The sequence below is a fragment of the Cupressus sempervirens genome, chromosome 3, assembly GCF_028749045.1.
Source record: "Cupressus sempervirens isolate cs-2001-9-10 chromosome 3, ASM2874904v1, whole genome shotgun sequence".
Classification (NCBI taxonomy): Eukaryota; Viridiplantae; Streptophyta; class Pinopsida; order Cupressales; family Cupressaceae; genus Cupressus; species Cupressus sempervirens.
This window is the reverse complement of record NC_143120.1, coordinates 714668970-714690645: the sequence shown is the minus strand read 5'-3', so window position 1 is coordinate 714690645 and position 21676 is coordinate 714668970.

The following is a 21676-nucleotide window of genomic DNA, read 5'->3' as shown; positions in this document are numbered from 1 at the left end:
AAATGTGAAAACCACTCCAATGCCTGACCACCTCGACTTCTAGGGAATAAATGCATGAGGTAGGTTTGATCGTGTATAAACTCCATAGAAAAAGCACCAAATTCTCACAAGTGATCTTGGGGATTAGTAGTACCAAAGTACTTGTCATATTTGGGTAGTTCTATGCCTCGTGGGAAAGGCGGCATGTTTATGCTTTTGTCAAATGGAAATGGACAAAGAGCGTCCAATGTGTATGTCTTTGTGGGTTTCTCTTTCTCATGCATTATTTGAGCCAATTGGTCTTGCATAATTTTCAATTGTTTTTGGAGTTTAGAAGTCTCAGTTTCTTTTTCAGGCGTGATAATGGTTCACACATTGAAATGAGAGGGCAGTTTAGCTCCCTCTTGGGTAAGTTTGAGAAAGTACTTCTCTTTCTCTTCGTTGATTAGGATTTCCATGACCTTTTGGAAGTTTTTGTCTCTTTGACATTTTGCCATGTGTTCAGGGAGTATTTCCACCTCTTCCTGTTCCTCATCGGTGTCATAGTCTTTCTCTTTCTCTTTCTCTTTGTCATTCCTAGGTGGTTCTTGATGTCGACTATGACTACTATGTTCAAGTTCATAATTAGTCATTATAGGAACATGTTCAATTTCAATGTGTTGTGTTTCAAAAGGTCCTCTAAAAAAAATACCAAACATCATGTTTGGTAATGTAGGACCTCTTCCTGTCTCAGTATCCTCTTGGTACAAAGGATTCCTAACTTGTTGCAAGTTTATGGAAAAAGTTTGCTAAACTTGAGAGAACCTCGCAGGTGAGGGAGATTGTGAAGATGCCTCACTAGCCGAACTAGATACAGATTACATAACAAAAGGTAAGCGACCCCTACCGTGATTACAACCCCTAGCACGACCATGTCTAAGGTTATAAGGGTAAAACACATTGCCGCTTCTGGTTGTGATAGTCATAGACAAGGACAAGAAGCTAGAACCTGGACAAGGACTATACAAAGATTGAGTCTCAAAAAGGACAAGATAATAGCAAGAATGTTGTCCAAAAAGGCACAAATGGTCTAATTTAAAGGCTAGAACAGCCAGAGATTATGACCAATGTGACACAAGGTATGACAAGCATTAAGAAATGAAGACAAAAGGTAACTTAAGAGACAAGACTAGTCAAAGTACAAGACACTAGTCTTTGGTTAAGCGAAGTGTCACTGTTTTAGGACTATTTGCGAACAAAGAGCGATAAACGGATGCAAAAAAAGACAGTGTGCAAGCTGCAAATAGCTAAAACAGACCCAAATTGGTAATGCTGACACAAAGTCTCATGCAAGAAACCTTTATAGGCCGTGCAAAGAAGTTTTACAAGCTACATGAAGAAGTTTCTAGATCATGCGAAGGTCGACAACAGTAGTTTAATTTCACGTGAAGAAGTTCACAAGGTCGCATGAAGACTCATGACAGAGGTTTTATTTCACGCGAGCACAAAATGATTTCGTGCGAGGACCAGATCATTTTGCGCAAGACCAAAATGATTTCACGTAAGAAGGAAGACCAATTTTACAACAACAACTAATTTTGACAAGGTTTCTAGACTTTTTGGACAGATTGGGAAAATTTTTGAGACAAGTTCAATTGGACAGACAACAAGATTGACCTCGCAAGACGTTTGGAAAAAGTTTCAAGTTTGCAATTCAGGCAAAGTGTTCAAAGAAGACAATGGGAAGCAAGCAGTAGTCGAAAGTAGTCCTGTCGAGGATAAGGCAACTCGACAAGATAGGGGAGTCTTGATTTTTGTTTGTTGTAGAATGGTTTGGGACTTGTTTAAGACTCGATAACAAACACACTTTTATCCCTAGAAAGAAAATTGGTAGAGAAGGAAAAACCTTTGTCCCACATCTTATGCGCATGCATGTACCTCACACAGCCATATCACCCCCTAGAGGGCGCCCATACTTTTGGTATATTCAAATGACTCAATAGTATACATTGAATGAGCACCCTTGTGGTAGGAGACGAGCGCATATACCACCTTCAAACCTCCAGTAGCATGCCTATGGTGAGTTCTACAGGAGAGATTCTTCCCCCTCCTTGCACAAAGAGTATGCCTCCTTTCAGAGGTGAACCGAGTAGCTTCTAACTAAGATGTTTTTACTTGGCTGCCATTTGAATTAATCCTCGATGGCTCTGCAAGCGAAGTTGAGGCCAGCAGCCCACACCAGCATCTAAAAGTACACACTACTTGCTTAACAAGCCAAGGGCCGACGTTGACCAGTGTACAGATAGAGCTTCCCCTTGATATGCGATATCAAGAATCAAGGGAAAGAAATTAATCTGGCTTTGGAGTCTTTCTCTCTACAAATCATCTTGATTATAGTGAGTTGGAATCTCCGACGAAAGGAGTGTGCTCACTTGGATCGTTCCTGGAGGTTGGATCACTCCGGCAGGCCCTCTAAAGGATTGACATGGACTAGTGGTTTAGATCTAAGGATCTGAGTTTTCGATTTCCCTCAAGGGGAAAAAGCATAATCCTCTACCTTATTTCCTCGCCCAAACATGCAAGAAAAATTAATTACTGACTTGGCTTAATCAATCCAAACTCATTCTTCCTTAAAGATTTTGATTCCCTTAAAGGAAATCATTGTCTTATCATAGAAGAGAACAAGCTTTGGAGAACCACCAAGCTACTTGCCTTCTTTGAAATGTCGTCTTTCGAAAGCGTCTAGGTTTCTGATTCACTCTTGGTCATGACCTCCAAGAAGTGAAGAGCATATTCCCCTATTCTTTCGTCTTGCACCCTAGGAAGTTCACAAGCCCCTAATTAGACTAGTTTTGAAAGCAAGAAAAGAAGACACACATTGTTTTGTTTTTTGGGTTTGAAATATGGTCTTTGACAAGCGTATCTTTGACAAGCATCCTACAAGAAAAAAGTCAATCCATTTTCAAGTGGGTTTTAAAAGGAGTCTTCGACTAACATCCTGCAAACAACAGTTAAGCTGCAAGAAATCCAGAGAAATAGATCAAGACAAGCAAGTTAGTGAAATCAGATAATCTGAAGATCGAAAAATAATGCTTAAAATTGAAACTGCTGTCACAAGATTTCGTGCGAAATCTCTATCATAGTCGCGCGAAATCATTTCAAACTCGCCCGAAATTCCTTTACGGCTTGCGCAAAGAAACAGGTTTATGACTCGTGCGAAGAAATTCTTTGTCTTCTCTCTCATTGATGTTTTGCTTCTTTCTTTTTGTTTGTTGCAATCTCCTCATTTGTCAAAACTTTTGTTTTCTTCTTTCTTTGTTGTTTTGATCCCATATTTGCACCAGTTTTGAATTCAAATCAATATCTTGCAAATTGTAGAAGATGAAAAAAAATAGAATAACTGTGACAAAAATCCATTGTTACAGCTTGAAATTGTCATTCAATCATTCTAATAATTGCAAGTGCTTTGTGGGACATCTTTTAGGGCCCAATGGGTACTTCAGAATTAGGTACTGTATGCGTGAATATGTGGCCTATGCTAACACACACACTTCAACATGGTCCTTATTTTGTAGATTCATCCTGGAATGAACATTGGATTGTTCATCTGAAAATCAGTCGGCAAGGCGACCTGTTTCCTTCTATCTAAAGGGATTTTACTTGTTAGATATCCTCAGATTTGAGGTGTTAAGCAACCAGACCCTCTACGAACAAAGAATTTGAAAGAAAATGTGACTAATCTATATGAGAATGTAGATTAATCTAGAATGGAGTATGCACGTTTAATCTAAGAACATGTAAAAGAAAGCTATGCTAAAATGTATGCATATTATGCTAAATGAGATTAAACTAAAAAATGAATATCTTATGAAAATAATGAGCTCAAATGAATGCACAATCTAGCAGCAATTCGATGCAAATTCTCATTCAACCTCCAAAAATGAAAAGATGAGGGTCTCTTAAATAGACTTTCCTAAAATCAATCAATGGTTGAGATCGATTTCAATCAACGGTCAGGATTAAAGGTGAAGTTTAGTCATAAAGGAAGATACCCAAATTAAAGGGAGCTAACTAACTCAGATCTGAGTGTAAGAGTCAATCAACTCATATAGACTTTACTGTAAAAGCAAGTGATCTGGGTCACTTCTAATTTGATCAGCAGTGAACTAGGAATTTCCTTTTTTGAACTGAAGAGAGATTTTGGTGAGATATTTAATTTAATAAAATGAGATATGCTCTCATAATTAAATTTTTCATTTAAATTCATTTAATTAATTAGGAATAACTTCCCGTTTAATTAAATAATTTTTTTTAATTAATTAAAAGTAAGCTCTCCATTTAATTAAATAATTTTGTTTAATTAATTAAAATAGGCATATTTATTAAATTAAATAAATTTAATTCCATAGTACATTAGCCTTAGGATATAATTTAATTTAATTAAAGTATAAATACTTAATAATTAAATTAAATATTAATCAATAGGTTTAATATGACTAATATGAGTAAATACTACAGGAATTAAATAATAAGCATGATGAATGCAGATTAGGGTTTTCTACATCTGACAATTAAGTCAAGTAGTGAATAGCAGAATAAGAATTTGCCTAGTGAAATAGGACTTAAGATTGATCAAAAATAGACCAGAATTGGTATCATGGCAATGAGCCAATTTTGGGGTATTACAGGTACCTGATATTTAAACAATCAGGTACTTGATTTTAAATTGGGCACCCAATATAGAAACAATTGGGTACTCAATTATTTAAATAATCAATATCGAGTACCCAATCGTTTAAATAATTGGGTACCTTTAATTGTTTAAATATCGAGTGCCCAATTCCCATAATGGCTAAATTAGAATCGGGCACCCAATTTTTGAATTGCAAATCGAGTGTCAGATTCTAATGCCACGCACGAGAATTTTCCATGGGCGGGAATTTGCATTAGGTTTTTCTTTGGGGAAAGGCATGACATAGGTTTGGTGGGACCAAGCCTATGCCTTTATGAATCAAATTTTGACTAAGACATTTAATCAACAATTTTAGGGATTGCCATAATTTTTATTCAGTCATCTGCATTGAATTTTTTGACAAAATGAAAAACCTATTATAGGCCTTAGTATTCTAATTTCAAAAAAATTAATTTTATATTGTGATGAGTTCATTTCTATTTTTACATTATTTATTAATTAAAAGTGTCTCTTAAATATAAAATAGTGAGATTCACTAAAACTTAAATAACTTTTTAAATTTTTCATATTTCTTAAATTAATTTACATCTCACCAATCTTCACACAATTCTTTTGAAGCTAAAAAAAAATAATCCAAAAAATTTAAATTTTGATTAAATTATGATGTCCGTACATGAGAGGTTTTAGAAATTAGTTTAATCATCAATTAAATTTAATAATAATAATAAAATCATTAAAAAAAATTTAAAAATTATTCTCATAAATATTTGGTGTGTCAGGTAACTTCATGTAAAAAGATTCACAAAAAAACATTTATTTGTGTCAAATTATGGTGTCCGTATACAAGTGTGGTATGGTCCTAAAACATGCATTTTCAAAAAGTGGTTTTTAAAGATCCATACCCAAAAAAAATCTATCATATGGGTATACAAATAAATTACATATTAAAAAATGAGATTCGAAGTACTACAATTTTTATTTCTAGATTTTTTAAATATTTAATCTCCAAATGCCTCAAATTTTGGCATCAATTGACAATATATTTCAAAAACAAGAAAAACACTTCCAATTTTTGGCCAAAAGTAAGACCCAACTTCTTGTACTAACCCAATTGTCTCTTCAATTTAGCTATCATCCAACCCTATCTGGTGATTTTTTCCTTTCCTCTTCTATTTCATTCCATTTGAATGTGCTACCGAGCATATGCACCGAGTTGTGGTGCCAAAAAGGTGACAAGCCTTTTTTTTTTTCATTTTTCAATAGCGTGCACACGCTATTGTGCGTACGCACTATGGTTCGAGTTACCCAAACCATAGTGCGTACGTGCTATAGTGCGTACGCACAATAGCGCGTACGCGCTATTAAAAAGCAATTTTTTTTATAAATGATGGGCTGCACACCCGCGGCCCATCATATTAACAGTGATTTTTATTGTTTATAAGGGCAGCGCGCACGCGAGTTGGAAAACAATTCATTTTCAACATCCCTTGCCAATATGCCTCCTCGCCGAAAAAATCCAAGATCACCAGCACACCGACGTCGATGCTGTATGTAATCTAACTTGACTTTGCATTATTTTATATGTTTTTCATATTGTTTTATAGGGTTTTTACAATTTTTATTTAAATTTGTTTATTCATTTGGATTTCAATTGATTCTTTATCAGGAAATGTCCATAATCAACCGAAAAATCCACAAAACCCTCCTGAAGAACAACAAATTCCACAACCCGAACCAATTCCAAGACCTCCACCAGGCACACAAGAAAATATATTAAATGAAATTGAGATAGGCAAAATTGAATTAGAAGGACTTATTGGTCGGTTGAAACAAGTTGGACAAACCAATCCAATGAGGGCTCAATTGGCATCATCCCTCGAATCCATTAAGACCCAGATAGCCTCAGTTACTGGTCAGTTAGATGTTTGGCGGGTTAAGAGGGAAGAACAAAAAAGATTTTATGCAAATAAATTTTCATATGAAGATGTTAAAAAAAAGAAATACCAAAAGGTTCAATATGTGCATTATTTAGAAAACCCGGTGAGCAAAATACTGTTAGAGAGGGTACTAAACGGTTCCCCATCCATTGGTGTATACATGATGCTATGAGAAATCATTTTTGGGATAGATGGTGGATGGTTTTTGATACCCCTCCTTGTAACAATCACGAGGTCCCAATGTATTTTTTGAAGAAATTGTATTGTGAGTTTGTCCTTGGGGAGATCCCCAATTATTTTGATCTATTAGACTCCCAAGGTAGAGGTGGGGGGTCATCATTCGAGAGGCCGAGAGCACGTCGTGACCCTAATGTAGTTAGGGCAGCTGTGGTCAAGCCACAGCGTGAGCATGTGACTATTCCTTCAGTTGTGAAGGAACATGTAGAGGCCAGCACTCTAGGGACCATTAATGCTTTGACGCAGACCCTCATCCATTCCACGGGCCCATTAGTTGAGGGGGAGCCTTCTGTGCGTCGTGGTCACATGTGCACTTCATGCAGATCCCTATGCACATTTGGCACTCATGCTGGAGATGCTGCAGATGATGGGCTCGTCACTGATCAGTTCTTGAACGAAACATTTGGCATTGACACACAGGTAAATTAAAATTATAATTTACTAATTTGATCACATTTCATATGTATAGTGAATGATTATTTAATTAGCATCTATTGACATTGTTCAAAATTCAGGGTCAGAGTGTTGCAGAGCCTAGCAGCGATGCTCCGGCCCCATTTTTTGTCCCCTCCATGAGTCCAAAGGTATGTATCGATTTAATCATTTAAATTAATACATATATTTATTAAGTTATCATATTAAGGATTGACAAAAAAAATTATGCATGTGCATCAGTTCTCCACAGGACCCTCAACCTTTAGTATGGACTTAGAGCATAGACATCGTATGAGCTTCGTATAGGTACAGTTGTTTCATGTTAATTTAATTCATTTGATTATATTTGTTTCATGTTTCATGTTACATGTAACGTGTATTGTATGACATGCAGCTCATGACGTCGGACACACCTCCTCATCTCCGACAGTCTGTTGATCATGGAGTGGCCGTAGCTATGGCTAGCTCACAGCCATTGACTGAGGTATGAAAGAATTTTCTTCGTTTTAGTTGTTGTTTATAATAGTTAGTCTCAAAATTTCTAATGTTATTTATAAGTGATTATATTTATTGAATTGTTGTAGAGTCTTGTCACGCCTGATCGTCCACGAGCCTTCGAGGTGGACGTACAAAGTGACTATTTGATGGCGGTAAGAAAATATTTGATTTTGTGTGTACATATATTTGATTTCAATGTATAATAAATACTGATTCATATCTACTTTGTTTGTATCAACTCGAGTTGGAGAAGAGCCTCAACAAGAGGACGAGCGAGCATGTCAGGAGGATCCTATCATCTCCACCATCTCCCTCGACATGACTACAGAAGACGTCGAGAGATTTGTTTCCTTCCCCTCGTGGGAAGGAAAAGATATAGTTGATCTAGACATATATATATATATATATATATATATATATATATATATATATATATATAGGCATTAGTGTACATATTCGATACACATTTGATGTATATGACATTTTATATTTGATGTATGACATTTATTTGATGTATGACATTATTCGACTTATGACATTATTGGTTAATATATGATATGTTTGTTCATATGCGACATTATTGGTTATCATAATATATTATGTGTTTGTTAATGTACATGACATTATTGGTTATCATTTTATATTATATGTTTGTTCATGTATGACATTAAATAAGATATGTTCGTGTATGACATTAAATTAGATATGTGCATGTATGACATTAAATTAGATATGTTTATGTATGACATTAAATTCAATACCTAATATGTTCGAAACTTTGATAGAATATTGAGTAACAATAAAATTTATCACTGTTTAAGCATAAGTTAATCATTTGCAATATGTCATCGTCATATGATTTATGATCTTGTTCATGCTTAAAGTTTTCCTTCTCTATCATTTGTTTATCAAGTTTAATTCAATACCTAATTAGTTTGAATTTTTGATACAATATTGATTAGCAATAAACTTTATCAGTCAAGATCGATTAGGACCTCCTGGCAATAAACTTTATCAGGAAATATTCGTGGACCTCTAGGCAATTGGTCACCTAAATGAGAACCTTTAGATTTATTAGGAACTCCATGAAAGAAATCAGTAGCTTGAGAAGCTCTCCATTTGTTAAGCTTCAATACATAACCACCATTCTTTATCATCAATTAAAAAATGTCAGAGATAGTAGAGAAAAGATGGATTATTTGCAAAAAAAGTCATTTTAAATATCATAAATGTAACATAATCACTGATAGTTTTCTGTGTTTTCATACATTAATGATTGTAACATAATCACCAGTTGATTGGAATGCATTGTTATTATTCTATAGTAACTAGATTAATGTAAAAATAAAAGTTTAATAAATAGTTTTTATTATTCTTACATTGTTGGAAACAAGGGCAGCGTGAAGGATCTCTGATATTTTCCAAAATGGTGTTCCCAAATGCACACAATGCCACCAAAGACTCCAAACTTGGATTTACCTTCACCAATTGTTTCCTCCACCTCTACACACCTTAAAAAACTTCAACCAATATGTTTCTAAGGTTTCCAAACCCACAAATCTTCAGTAGATACAAAAAAAGAGGAAGAGGGATTCTTTTTTTAGTTTTGTAATAATGGTAGAGGGAAAATTATAAACATTTTTTTCATTTTTAGATTGGGCTTTCTGCGTGAATAAGAACAATAGTTTGTGAATTGTTATCTTTTAACAGAGAGGAGATGCAATATATTTAAAATCTTTGTATTTAAATATATTCATTTGAGATGTGTTGTTCTTTCTACCAGTTTGGTTATCTCTGATAAACTTTATAGAGTAAATTGTGTTTGTGCATATAAGGAAAACTTTGAGTTTCGTGTATCACACAATCTAAAATAAATCATTTTGATCTTTCCCCTTGATTTGCTGATTGTGAATATTTAATTTAGAATCTTTGAATTCTTAGTTTGTATTTTCTTTTTTGTAAATTCTCTCATCTACCTCATGTCTATGGATAGATGATAGCTTGCCTTCTGTGCCTTCCGATTAAAGGCATACCATCAATGTTATTCATTGAATATCCTTTGAGGGAGCTGTAACTTTATATGCAAGATATATCATTATTGGCAATCATAAGAAAAAACTCAATAACAACACATTGCTTAAGTTTCTTCAAAAATATACCAAGCCCAAAGAGCCATTTTGCATTATAAACTTATGGTTGCAACATTTTGGCATCATTTGGAATGAGCTAGTTCGTATTGCCAACACCAAGATCCACCATCTCAAAAAAATTAGTTACGCCTTTGACAAGAGAATGGTTGGGGAAAGACGTGTTTAGAGTGTTATCTTTGTAGTCTAAATATAGGCTCACTAAAATTTCATCTACAATGAATACACTTCCAAGTTCTTCTTCAAAGATAAATATCTCCAACACCAAATAAGTACTAAGCACTTCATCCTCGTATTCCACTTGGAATAATTCCATTAATCCTGTTATGGGATGGCATAAAAATGAATAAAACTTCTTCATATTTCTTTTGAATGTCTTCATGATCCTCCAATGCTTCTAGTAGCAACCTTTCTTCTTGATGTGGTGTATAATCAAATGAGAAAGCCTCATATTCTATCTGTCTGTTAGGGTGAGGAATATCTTTTATCTTCTCTCCATCAATCCCTTCTTGCTTGTGTTGATCTATCAAGTTTCTTGGATTAACATCAATGGTTGGAATGATATTAGAAGCTTCAAATATAAAAGAATCAAATTCTAGAAAAGGGGCATCCATTGACAAACTTTCATTAATTTTATTATCAACAAGTTCCTTCTCAATAGGAGGAACAGCTAAGAAAGTCACCAAATCAATTGGCTAAGAGATGTGTTCATTGTCATATTCAACATGCAAATGATAAGCTCCTGCGCTGTTAGAAAATCTCCCTTCAACAACATGAGGTGTTTGAAAGTCTCTTTGATTGAAAATCATTAAATTTTTATAAAGAAAAAGAAAGGGGGATGAAGGTTTTTCTTCTTTCTTTTCAACCTTATTTTGTAAAGGCATCTTTTTGGGATAAAGATTATGATAATTTTCAGATTGTGTTGCCTTCACATAGCTTGAATTTTTATATTTCATTCTACTAATCAGCATAGCATCATCTATCTTTGCAACTTCTTTTTTAGCATCTTCAAAATTATGCATTTCTTGGAGCTTTAACTAGAATTTAATTTCAATTTCTAAAGATACACAATTGCTTATTTTCAGTTGGTTAATAGGATGGAGGAATTTTTCTAGTACATCTATTGAATCTATATACAAAATCCCTCATAATTTCACTCTTCCTCATTTGAATTTGAAAGAAATCTATTAATAACTTGCCAACATCAGCTGTAGGCTTAAATATCTAAATAAATCTTACCTTGAGATCATTCCAAAAAGTGACACAACCATCCTACAAATTCTAAAACCATTTAGCAACACTCTCAATAAAGCCACGAGAAAATAATCTGATGAAGACATCCTCTTCTTGCACGCCAAGAATTCCACAAGCAATTGTAACTTCTTTGATGTGGTCATCTAGATCTTGTATTTTTCCTCCATCAAGTGTTGGGATGATTTCTCTTGACCCTTGGGTAAAGGTGAATACTAGACAAAGCAAAGGGCCCAATATGAGCTTCCCATGGTTCTCTCGCAACCAAATCCATTGTATATAATGAAACCCTCTATTCAAATATTATACAAGATAAAATACAGAGTCACCAATTTCGCATGAATAAAGGATAGCTAAGGATATCTAATCCTACACTGATCTTTGTTTTTGAATCCCCAAAAAAGCTGCCAAAAATTTGTTAGTGAACATATTTGTCTCCTTCACAAATGCTCACAAGCTTAACTCCATTAACCTCTCATGGATTCAAATAAGCCACAACATTTGGATAAGTGTAAGATGGTCACTTCCCTCTGAATTGGCATGCCTGAGATATGCCCCGTCAAAGATCGCAACCCTATGGCATTTAGTGACCCTTAGGGACATTTCGGATTGGCGTGCCTGAGAATGTTTGAGCATTGAAGGAGATAGGATGAGTTTGGGGAGAGGGTTTGCCCAGCCACTCGGAGCTAACGGAGCAGACAGTTCGATCCCATGATGAAAGGTGAGAGAGATTTGGCAGTTGGCAACTTTGTACTGGCCGACACTGCAAGTTTCAGCATCACCCGAGATGGCATTGTAAAACAAAAATGGAGTGTGATCTCCAAAAAGTGAGAGATGTTATTGTAGGTCTCCACAACATGGTCCTATAGGAACTAGAATCACATCCATACCTCGCACGAGCTCCGAGATATGCCCCATCAAAGATCGCAGCCCTATGGCATTTAGTGACCCTTAGGGACATTCTAGATTGGCGTGCCTGAGAACGTTTCAGCACTAAAGGGGATAGGACAAGGTTGGGGATAGGGTTTACCCGGCCACCCGGAGCTAACGGAGTAGACAGTTCGATCCCACGATGAAAGGTGAGAGAGATTTGGCAGTTGGCAACTTTGTACTAGCTGACACTGCAAGTTTCAGCATCACCCGAGATGGCGTTGTAAAACAAAAATGGAGTGTGATCTCCAAAAAGTGAGACGGGTTATTTTAGGTCTCTGCAACACGGTCCTGTAGGAACTAGAATCGCATCCATACCTCGCACGAGCTCCGAGATATGCCCCGTCAAAGATCGCAGCCCTATGGCATTTACTGACCCTTAGGGACATTCTGGATTGGCGTGCTTGAGAACGTTCCAGCACTGAAGGGGATAGGACGAGGTTGGGGATAGGGTTTACCCAGCCACCTGGAGCTAACGGAGCAGATAGTTCGATCCCATGACGAAAGGTGAGAGAGATTTGGCAGTTGGCAACTTTGTACTAGCTGACACTGCAAGTTTCAGCATCACCCGAGATGGCGTTGTAAAAAAAAAATGGAGTGTGATATCCAAAAAGTGAGAGAGGTTATTGTAGGTCTCCACAACACGGTCCTGTAGGAACTAGAATCGCATCCATACCTCGTACGAGCTCTGAGATATGCCCTGTCAAAGATCGCAGCCCTATGGCATTTAGTGAGCCTTAGGGACATTCCGGATTGGCATGCCTAAGAACGTTCGAGCACTGAAGGGGATAGGATGAGGTTGGGGATAAGGTTTACCCGGCCACCCAGAGCTAATGGAGCAGACAGTTCGATCCCACGATGAAAGGTGAGAGAGATTTGGCAGTTGGCAACTTTGTACTAGCCGGCATTGCAAGTTTCAGCATCACCCAAGATGGCGTCGTAAAATGAAAACGGAGTGTGATCTCCAAAAATTGAGAGAGGTTATTTTAGGTATCCAAAAAGAGTGTTTAAAAATGCAAAAACAGCAGGGGGTCCTTTGTATGGTTTGGGAGTTTGACCGTTAAAACGAGAAATTGTCCTAGTAGTAAGTGCTGGTAACAGTTTTGAAATTTGATTGTTGAGTGTTGAGAACCCTCAAGTTTGGGATTTTTCTTGTTTTTTTGAGTCTATAATAACCATTTCCATCTAAAAATTTGAGTGTTGAAACCATTTAAGAAGTATTTGCATAGTTTTCCCTAAAATTTGAGTGCATAAAAAGGGGTATGTGATTGCTCCCAAGGTGGATTTAGTGTTTTCTCCAAACAAGAGTTGCATTTTATGTTTGAAGTCATCTAATATAACCAAAGTGAAGGTGTTTGAACCATTTTGGGGTTCTAGAGACGTTGCAAAGTAAGAGTTCTAGAAAGCCCTAGGGTAAAGGGGCTAGAAAGGAGGGTTTTGTAAAAACCATTGTAAAGTTGATCATGAGACCAAAAAAATAGAAGAATCCTTGCATTTGAGTCATGTCTTAAGACTTTTTTGGGTCATGGAAGTTCCAAAAGTCAAGGGATTGTAAGTTTCTTTGTAAATGGCCTCAAACTAGGCCTAGTTGGCAGACTGAAATAGCCAGTTTTGAGTGATATTTTACAAAACAAGTGTAGTTGGTTTTGGAGTATATTTTAGAGTGAGGAAAAGGGTATTTTAATCACCCAATAGTTTAGGAAGTTCTATGGAAAATTTTGGAGAAAACAACAAATTAGTGACTGGCAAGGGCTAGTTGGAACAAGCCTAGAAGAGGCAAAATTGAGAAAGTGTAAGAGATGAGTTGCTGAGAGTGTGCAAGGAGTTGGAACATGTTAGGTGAGATATTTTGAGATGATCCAAGGTGTTGAGGCCATGGTATGATGCCAGGAATGAGTTTTGGTACTTGCATAGGGTGTTCCAACCAAGCTACAAATGCATAGGATAGGACCTTGTAAGGTACTTGCAAATTATGGTTCTAATGCCGACAAAATAGAACTCCCACCAAACTTGGAAATTTACCTTATCTTTAATGTCAAGGACTAAGTTCAATATAAAGGGCCTACATTCATAGAAGGACAAACAAAATCAAAGGTTGAAGAAGTCACTATCCCATTATAATCTCAGCCAAAAACTAAAAAGGTTATGGATTCAAGAATCAAGAAGAAGACTTGTCATGGCACCTATATGGAGCATCTTATCAAATGGAAGGATCAACTAGAATCTGAAGTAACATGGATAGATGAGAGTGATTTTGGAAAGAAAGGTATTCCTACGAAATTCCTTCAGATTTATCCACCATGAGTTCTTTTTCACATGGGGAGAATGGTGCAAGAGCACCTAGTGAGTTTGAAAATGATGATGCAACTACTGTAGATGATGCAAATATTGATGAGTTGTAAAGCGAGGGGGAGGAAATCACTATTGAATCCTTCCTAAAAATCAATGGCTTATTAGATGAACCAATTAACACTTTGTTGAGGAGTTATGGACAAAATATGTTCAATGCTCTAATCCCTAGATTAGGAAATATTCTTACTTAATAAGTGTAACCCCAAGCATTGTCACCATAGTTGGCAAAAAATGGTGAGAGTCCCAATCAACTAGTGAAAAAAATGACTAAGTTGACGGAGCTGAATCCTACATTAGACACATCTCCTAGTAGTGGACAGGAGGATGTTGGGATTGGGAGCATAACACCTATTCCCTTTCCCAGTTTTATGGACAATTGATGGGAACTCAAGTAGATGGGAGAAATTCCAATTTTTTTGAAGCGATAAAGTTTTATGATGTATTTAGAATATCTAAGATAGACTTATTTTTTATGTGAACTAAACCATTCTTACATTACTATTTAAATGTATTTGTATTGTTATAATAGTTTGATTGTTGGTCATGGTGTACTACTAGCATACCTAAAATTTTAATTAATTTTTTTGGTAAATTAAGTCGAGAGATATCTAATTTAAAATATGTAAAGTTTAGAAATATAAATAGTTCATCATAGAAATATTATAGAATTAATTTATTTTAAATAATAGAAATAATCATAACAAATAGATAGAAATAAAAAATAATAATTTTATACAAAAAGTTTTAATTTATTTTAAATAATTAAATAATAGAAACATCATAGAATTAATAATTCAGTAAAATCATAACAAATAGACACTAAACAATCCCAAATTCAAACATACGAAGGTCCAACTAGAATAATGACTTTAAATAACCAAATACCAAAACCAAACAAAAGAAATGGGATTTTTACCTTAAATGAATAAATTACATGAAGAAGGGTGGCTGGCTGTTTGGAAATCTACTTATTTTTCTTCTCTCCCTCCTGTCATCCAAGAGAACATGCAATGAAAGAAAAATATCGTCACAATAAGAAAATATGAAAAATATTGTTCTAGCTTTAAAAAAATTGGAAACATCAAAACATAAAATCTAGATTCTAAACAAATCAAAACATAAAATCTATGATTTAAACTAAATCTCATCACTTACGCATCATAACAATACAGTCCACCTTAGTCATGTGGACAGTCTTGGGGAAGAGGTTGCAACAATGTATTTGGATCCATTTGATCACTCTTTCTGTCTCTCCCTCTCTCTGTATTCAATCTAATGAGCCAACTGGATCTGCTCGACATTTTAATGTCTCAAGTATTGCCTCATGGTCTGACTCGCGAACTTTCCAAAGATTCTTATTATGTGGTTTTCCACCATATTTTATCAAGTAGACATTTGATGCGACAACAAGATTTGAATAATGAAGAATCTTCCTCTTTGTTTGCCAATCCTCGAATAACCACAAGTTAGGGTTCTTCATAGAATATCGTCTAAGTCATGTGCCGGTTACAACCACCGCATCGACATGGTACTCTAAACCTTCACCATCTATAACCGAGTGATCCAATTTTTGTTTGGCTTGAACACAACGACACAAATAATAATCTGTCCCTTCTTCATTGTCTTCAGGTGCAATAACAACAAAAACATGGCCTATAGTGACAAATGTACAAAATGCGGTCATTAATTCAGAAAATACTTGGGTAAAAGTTATAAAGTTACATATTGAAATTACAAAGATATATAAATATATATATTACCAGGATGCACTAGATCAGACAAGCAGTCAAAGTCAATAGACGATTCCATCTGTACCATTTTCAGTGCTTGTGGGGGATGATAGGTGTCAATTGCGTCCAAAACCCGTATATCCCATTTGTCCACCCATTCAGTCGACTCACAGTCATCCCAATTTTCCTCTGCACATGATGGACAATAGCATGCCATTTTTCGTGTGTGGATACTCCATGAACCTACATCAGAGATTCTAAAAGAGTGCAACTCACTAGATCCTGTTAGTGTGCAACAATCCTGATATGGTGCAATGTTAGTATTATCTATCAAACAAAAAAATTTATGAACCGTAGACTCACCTTCCTTACTTGGACCCATTGTAGCGTTACACCACTGGACAATGGATTTTGCATTTGTCAATATTGCTTCATCTTTTTACTTTAGTTCTTCACAAGCTAAGGCTCTTTTGATGCATGCCCCTGCACCATCGTGCTCTCCCTTTCCATGACCAGCCTCTGTGAAATTCCACATGTATTGAATTCTACACAGCTTGTGCATCCTGCTCAACCAATAGAACATCCGTGCATTCTTGAATTGAGATGCACAATTGTCTGACCAAATAATGTGCTGACGATATGTGATGCCCCTATTAGCCAAATCTCCATAAAATAGTTGAAAACAACCATGTACGAACTCCGTAGAATGTGATCGATCATCGCTGATGTAAAAATGGTACTCCCTCAAAATCTTCCTGTCATCCTCTGTACTTGTAGGTGAATGCATGAATGTTATGTGAACAAATATGGAAACCTATTGAGAAGTATAATACTTTGCTTGCACCTCATTTTGTGGTTGTAATGTGTAGTTCTCTGCGAAATCTACAACCGAAACAATGGTATCCAGTGGAAACGTATCCTTGCACAACTTGAATTGCAAATTCAGCAATCGAGCTCTATGGCTATGCCTTGCATACTTGTAAATAATGTTTTCACGAAAAATCTTCATGAACTCATACACTGGAATCTTTTCAATGACTAAATCACATCTTTTACCATGTTTCCCATCTTTTAGAGCATATGTCACTGTCTTAATTTTTCCATAATCTACTATTTCATTTCCAATTGCATGTGTACTATCCATATGTTGACAAGTTGATAAAAGTTGCAAAGAACCACAAAATAAGCATGTACCATCCAAGCATGATGTCTTGTAAAATTGTTGGCCATCCCCTATTTCACATAAAATGTTGGCTATGAATTCCCTTGAAGATCTTGGTGGTTCATTTATGTCACAATCCTGCAAAACAAACTAAGAATGCAAAATTACACATATATGCCTAAAAACATCAAAATGGTTAGAAAATTCAATATGTATCCTACAACAACAAGTTGTGCGTGTGTGATTTATCTTCACATAAAAAGGTTTACCCATCTCAAAAAATCTTTGACTTATTCGAATTTGAGGATACATACCAATAAATTTTGCAAAAAATTGTGTATGAGTTGTGTCCAAAAAATGTTTCGCATGTGGTTCGCGATTTTGGCTACCAATCCTCCTTCTTACAACATCTCTTTGATTAGGGGAAACACGTGTGTTATTTTTCCAAAAAATTTCGATCAATGATTTCAAGGCTTCACTAATTTCTTTATCCTTTCGCGGTAGTCTACCGCTAAATGTCCATAACTCATTTTTTGTTGGATCTTCCAATCTCTCACGCCTTAGCATGGCTCTCCTTAGAGTACCTCTACCAATTTTTAATGTTTTTCTTGTCTTTCTCATGAGTCGAGCTTTCTTCATTTGGCTACTTACTATTGTCGATGTAAGTACTCGTCTTGCGATATTACTATCTTTGGTGCATGATTTAGAACCCACTTTGTCATAAGCATTCATTAGATTCTTTACAATGTTTTTTTCATTTGAATCATCCATCGTTCTTAGCCCAAGAATCTTCATGATAGTCCTAAATTTTAAATTCCTCATCATTTCAACAAATAATTGACATTGACCTGTAATATTTAATTCATGAAAAAATAATCTCCGCATACGATTAACTTTTCTTTGACAAGTACGCTTGCTAATCTTGTCAGGCATTGATTTCAAAATGTTACTATCAATATCAATCAAATATTTTGGTCTTCTAAAACAAATTCTAGAAGGTGTTATAATCTCTTCAATTCTCTCAACATTTTGAACATCAACATAAGGTTGAGTGTATTGTGTACCTTGAATCGAAGATGATGTGCCTTGGCAATAAGATGCAAAAGATGGAATATCACCTACTTGATGTGTTGATGTTGTGCCTTCAACATGACATGATGGAGTGTGTATATCGTCGGATCTACAAATCGGTGTCTCTTCAACATGAGAGGATGATATGACTTCAACATTGGAAGATGGTGTAGCGGACGATATGACTCCAACATTAGAAGATGGTGTAGCTTCATAATTCAATTGTCTTCTTGAGCGTAACAGTCTCATTCGTTCTCTTTGTCTTTCCAATTCTTCCTCTTTGTTTCTTGGTACCGGTGGTTCTTGATCCTCTTTGAAAGTCAATTCTTCATTATTGCTTTGCAATTTTCTTTGCTCACGTAGTAATTTCATTTTATCTCTTTTAATTGCCAAATCTCTCTCCCTATCTTCATTTGTTTGATTTTTTGGTTTCTTCCTTGGCATGATGATGATTTCTACATGTCAAATTATTCAAACATTTGAATTACTTAAAATGTGTAAATTAAAAATTATTCAAATACATATAAAAATTATAATTATTTGAATGAATACACAATATATATATAAAATGACTTGTCAAATTTCTAACAATTTCGAAATAACATTTCATTGAAACATACAAATTTCAATGAATTCACTATATATTAAACAACATGTCAAATTATAATCAAATTTGTATCTATATATCAACAAACAATATTTAAAATAGATTGCACTAACCTTTTCTATACAAGGAATATTCAAAAAGTCTTCAAATCGTGTATCCAATGATTGAATTTGGTGTTTGCTAGCTTCCAAAAGTGTTTGCCACCTTTAAATAGTGTTTGTTAGCTTGAAATAGTGTTTGCCACCTTGAAAGACTGTTTGCTGTGTTGAAACCCGTGATTTCTGTCGAGATAACAGAGTGCAGAACAGACCAAAAGTAGAGAATGAATGAAACGGGCCCCAAAGTTGCTTTTTGACCATTTTTAGGTGATTTCACATAGTGCGTATGCGCTATAGTGCGTACGCACTATAGCGCGTACGCACTATGTGAGAACACATCACTCTCCACCCTCCCTACTCTCTCTCTCTCTCCCTACTCTCTCTCTCTCTCTCCCTACTCTCTCTCCCCTCTCCCATCCCCTACACACTCTCTCTCTCCCCTCTCCCATCCTTTACTCTCTCTCGCTCTCCCTCTCCCACCGCCTACTCTCTCTATCTCTCTCACCCTCTCTCCTCTCCCATCCCCTACTCTTTAGATCTCTCACACACACTCCCATCCTCCCTCTCCCACTTCTTACTCTCTCTCTCTCTCTCCCCCATCCCCCTACTCTCTCTCACACTCTCACATCTGCTACTCTCTCTCTCCCATCCCCTAAACTCTCTCTTTTACAGATACACACTCTCATCCCCCTCTCTCTCTCCTCTCCCATCCCCTACTCTCTACTCTCTCTCTCCCATCCCCTACTCTCACACACTCTCTCCCATCCCCTACTCTCACTCTCTCTCTCTCCCATCCCATTCTCTCTCTCTGCCACCTCCTACTCTCTCTCACACTCTCTCCCATCCCCTACTCTCTCTTACACACACTCCCATCCGCCCCTCTCTCCCATCCGCTACTCTCTCTCTCTCTCCCCTCTCCCACCACCTACTATCTCTCTCTCTCAAGTTCTCTCTCTCCCTCTCTACTCTCTCTCTCCCATCCCCTACTCTTACTCTCTCTCTCTCCAATCCCCAACTCTCTCTCACACTCTCCCATCCCTAACTCTCTCTCACTCTCTCTCTCATCCTTTCACTCTGTCTCTCTCATCTCGTACTCTCTCTCTCTGCCACCTCCTACTCTCTCACACAATCTTTCCCATCCTTTCACTCTATCTCTCCCATCTCGTACTCTCTCTTTGCCACCCCCTACTCTCTCTCACACTCTCACACTCTCTCCCATCCCCTACTCTCTCTCTTTCATAGACATACACACACACACACACTCCCATCCCCCCTCTCTCTTATCTCCCATCCCCTACTCTCTAGATTTGTCACACGCACTCCTATCCCCCTCTCTCTATCTCCCTCTCCCTACTCTCTCACACTCTCTCCCATCCCCTACTCTCTCTCTCACACTCTCTCCCATCCCCTACTCTCTCTCTCTCTCTCTCTCTCTCTCTCTCTCTCTCTCTCTCTCTCCCATCCCATTCTCTCTCTCTGCCACCTCCTACTCTCTCTCACACTCTCTCCCATCCCCTACTCTCTGTTACACACACTCCCATCCGCCCCTCTCTCCCATCTGCTACTCTCTCTCTCTCTCTTGGGCTACTCTCTCTCTCCCCTCTCCCATCCCCTAAACTCTCTCTTTTGCAGATACACACTCCCATCCCCCTCTCTCTCTCCCCTCTCCCATCCCTTACTCTCTAGATCGCTCACACGCACTCCCATCCCTCTCTCTCCTCCTCTCCCACTCCCTCTCCCACCACCTACTATTACTCTCTCAAGTTCTCTCTCTCCCTCTCTACTCTCTCTCTCTCTCTTTCTCCCATCCCCTACTCTTACTCTCTCTCTCTCTCTCCAATCCCCAACTCTCTCTCACACTCTCTCCCATCCCCTACTCTCTCTGACACTCTCTCTCATCCTTTCACTCTATCTCTCTCATCCCCTACTCTCTCTCTCCGCCACCTCCTACTCTCTCTCACACTCTTTCCCATCCTTTCACTCTGTCTCTCCCATCTCGTACTCTCTCTTTGCCACCCCCTACTCTCTCTCTCACTCTCACACTCTCTCCTATCCCCTACTCTCTCTCTTTCATAGACACACACACACTCCTATCCCCCCTCTCTCTTCTCTCCCATTCCCTACTCTCTAGATTTGTCACACGCACTCCCATCCCCCTCTCTCTATCTCCCTCTCCCTACTCTCTCACACTCTCTCCCATCCCCTACTCTCTCTCTCACACTCTCTCCCATCCCCTACTCTCTCTCTCTCTCTCTCTCTCTCTCTCTCTCTCTCTCTCCCATCCCATTCTCTCTCTATGCCACCTCCTACTCTCTCTCACACTCTCTTCCATCCCCTACTCTCTCTTACACACACTCCCATCCGCCCCTCTCTCCCATCTGCTACTCTCTCTCTCTCTTGGGCTACTCTCTCTCTCTCCCCTCTCCCATCCCCTAAACTCTCTCTTTTGCAGATACACACTCCCACCTCCCTTTCTCTCTCCCCTCTCCCATCCCTTACTCTCTAGATCTCTCACACGCACTCTCATCCCTCTCTCTCCTCCTCTCCCACTCCCTCTCCCAGGTCACCTA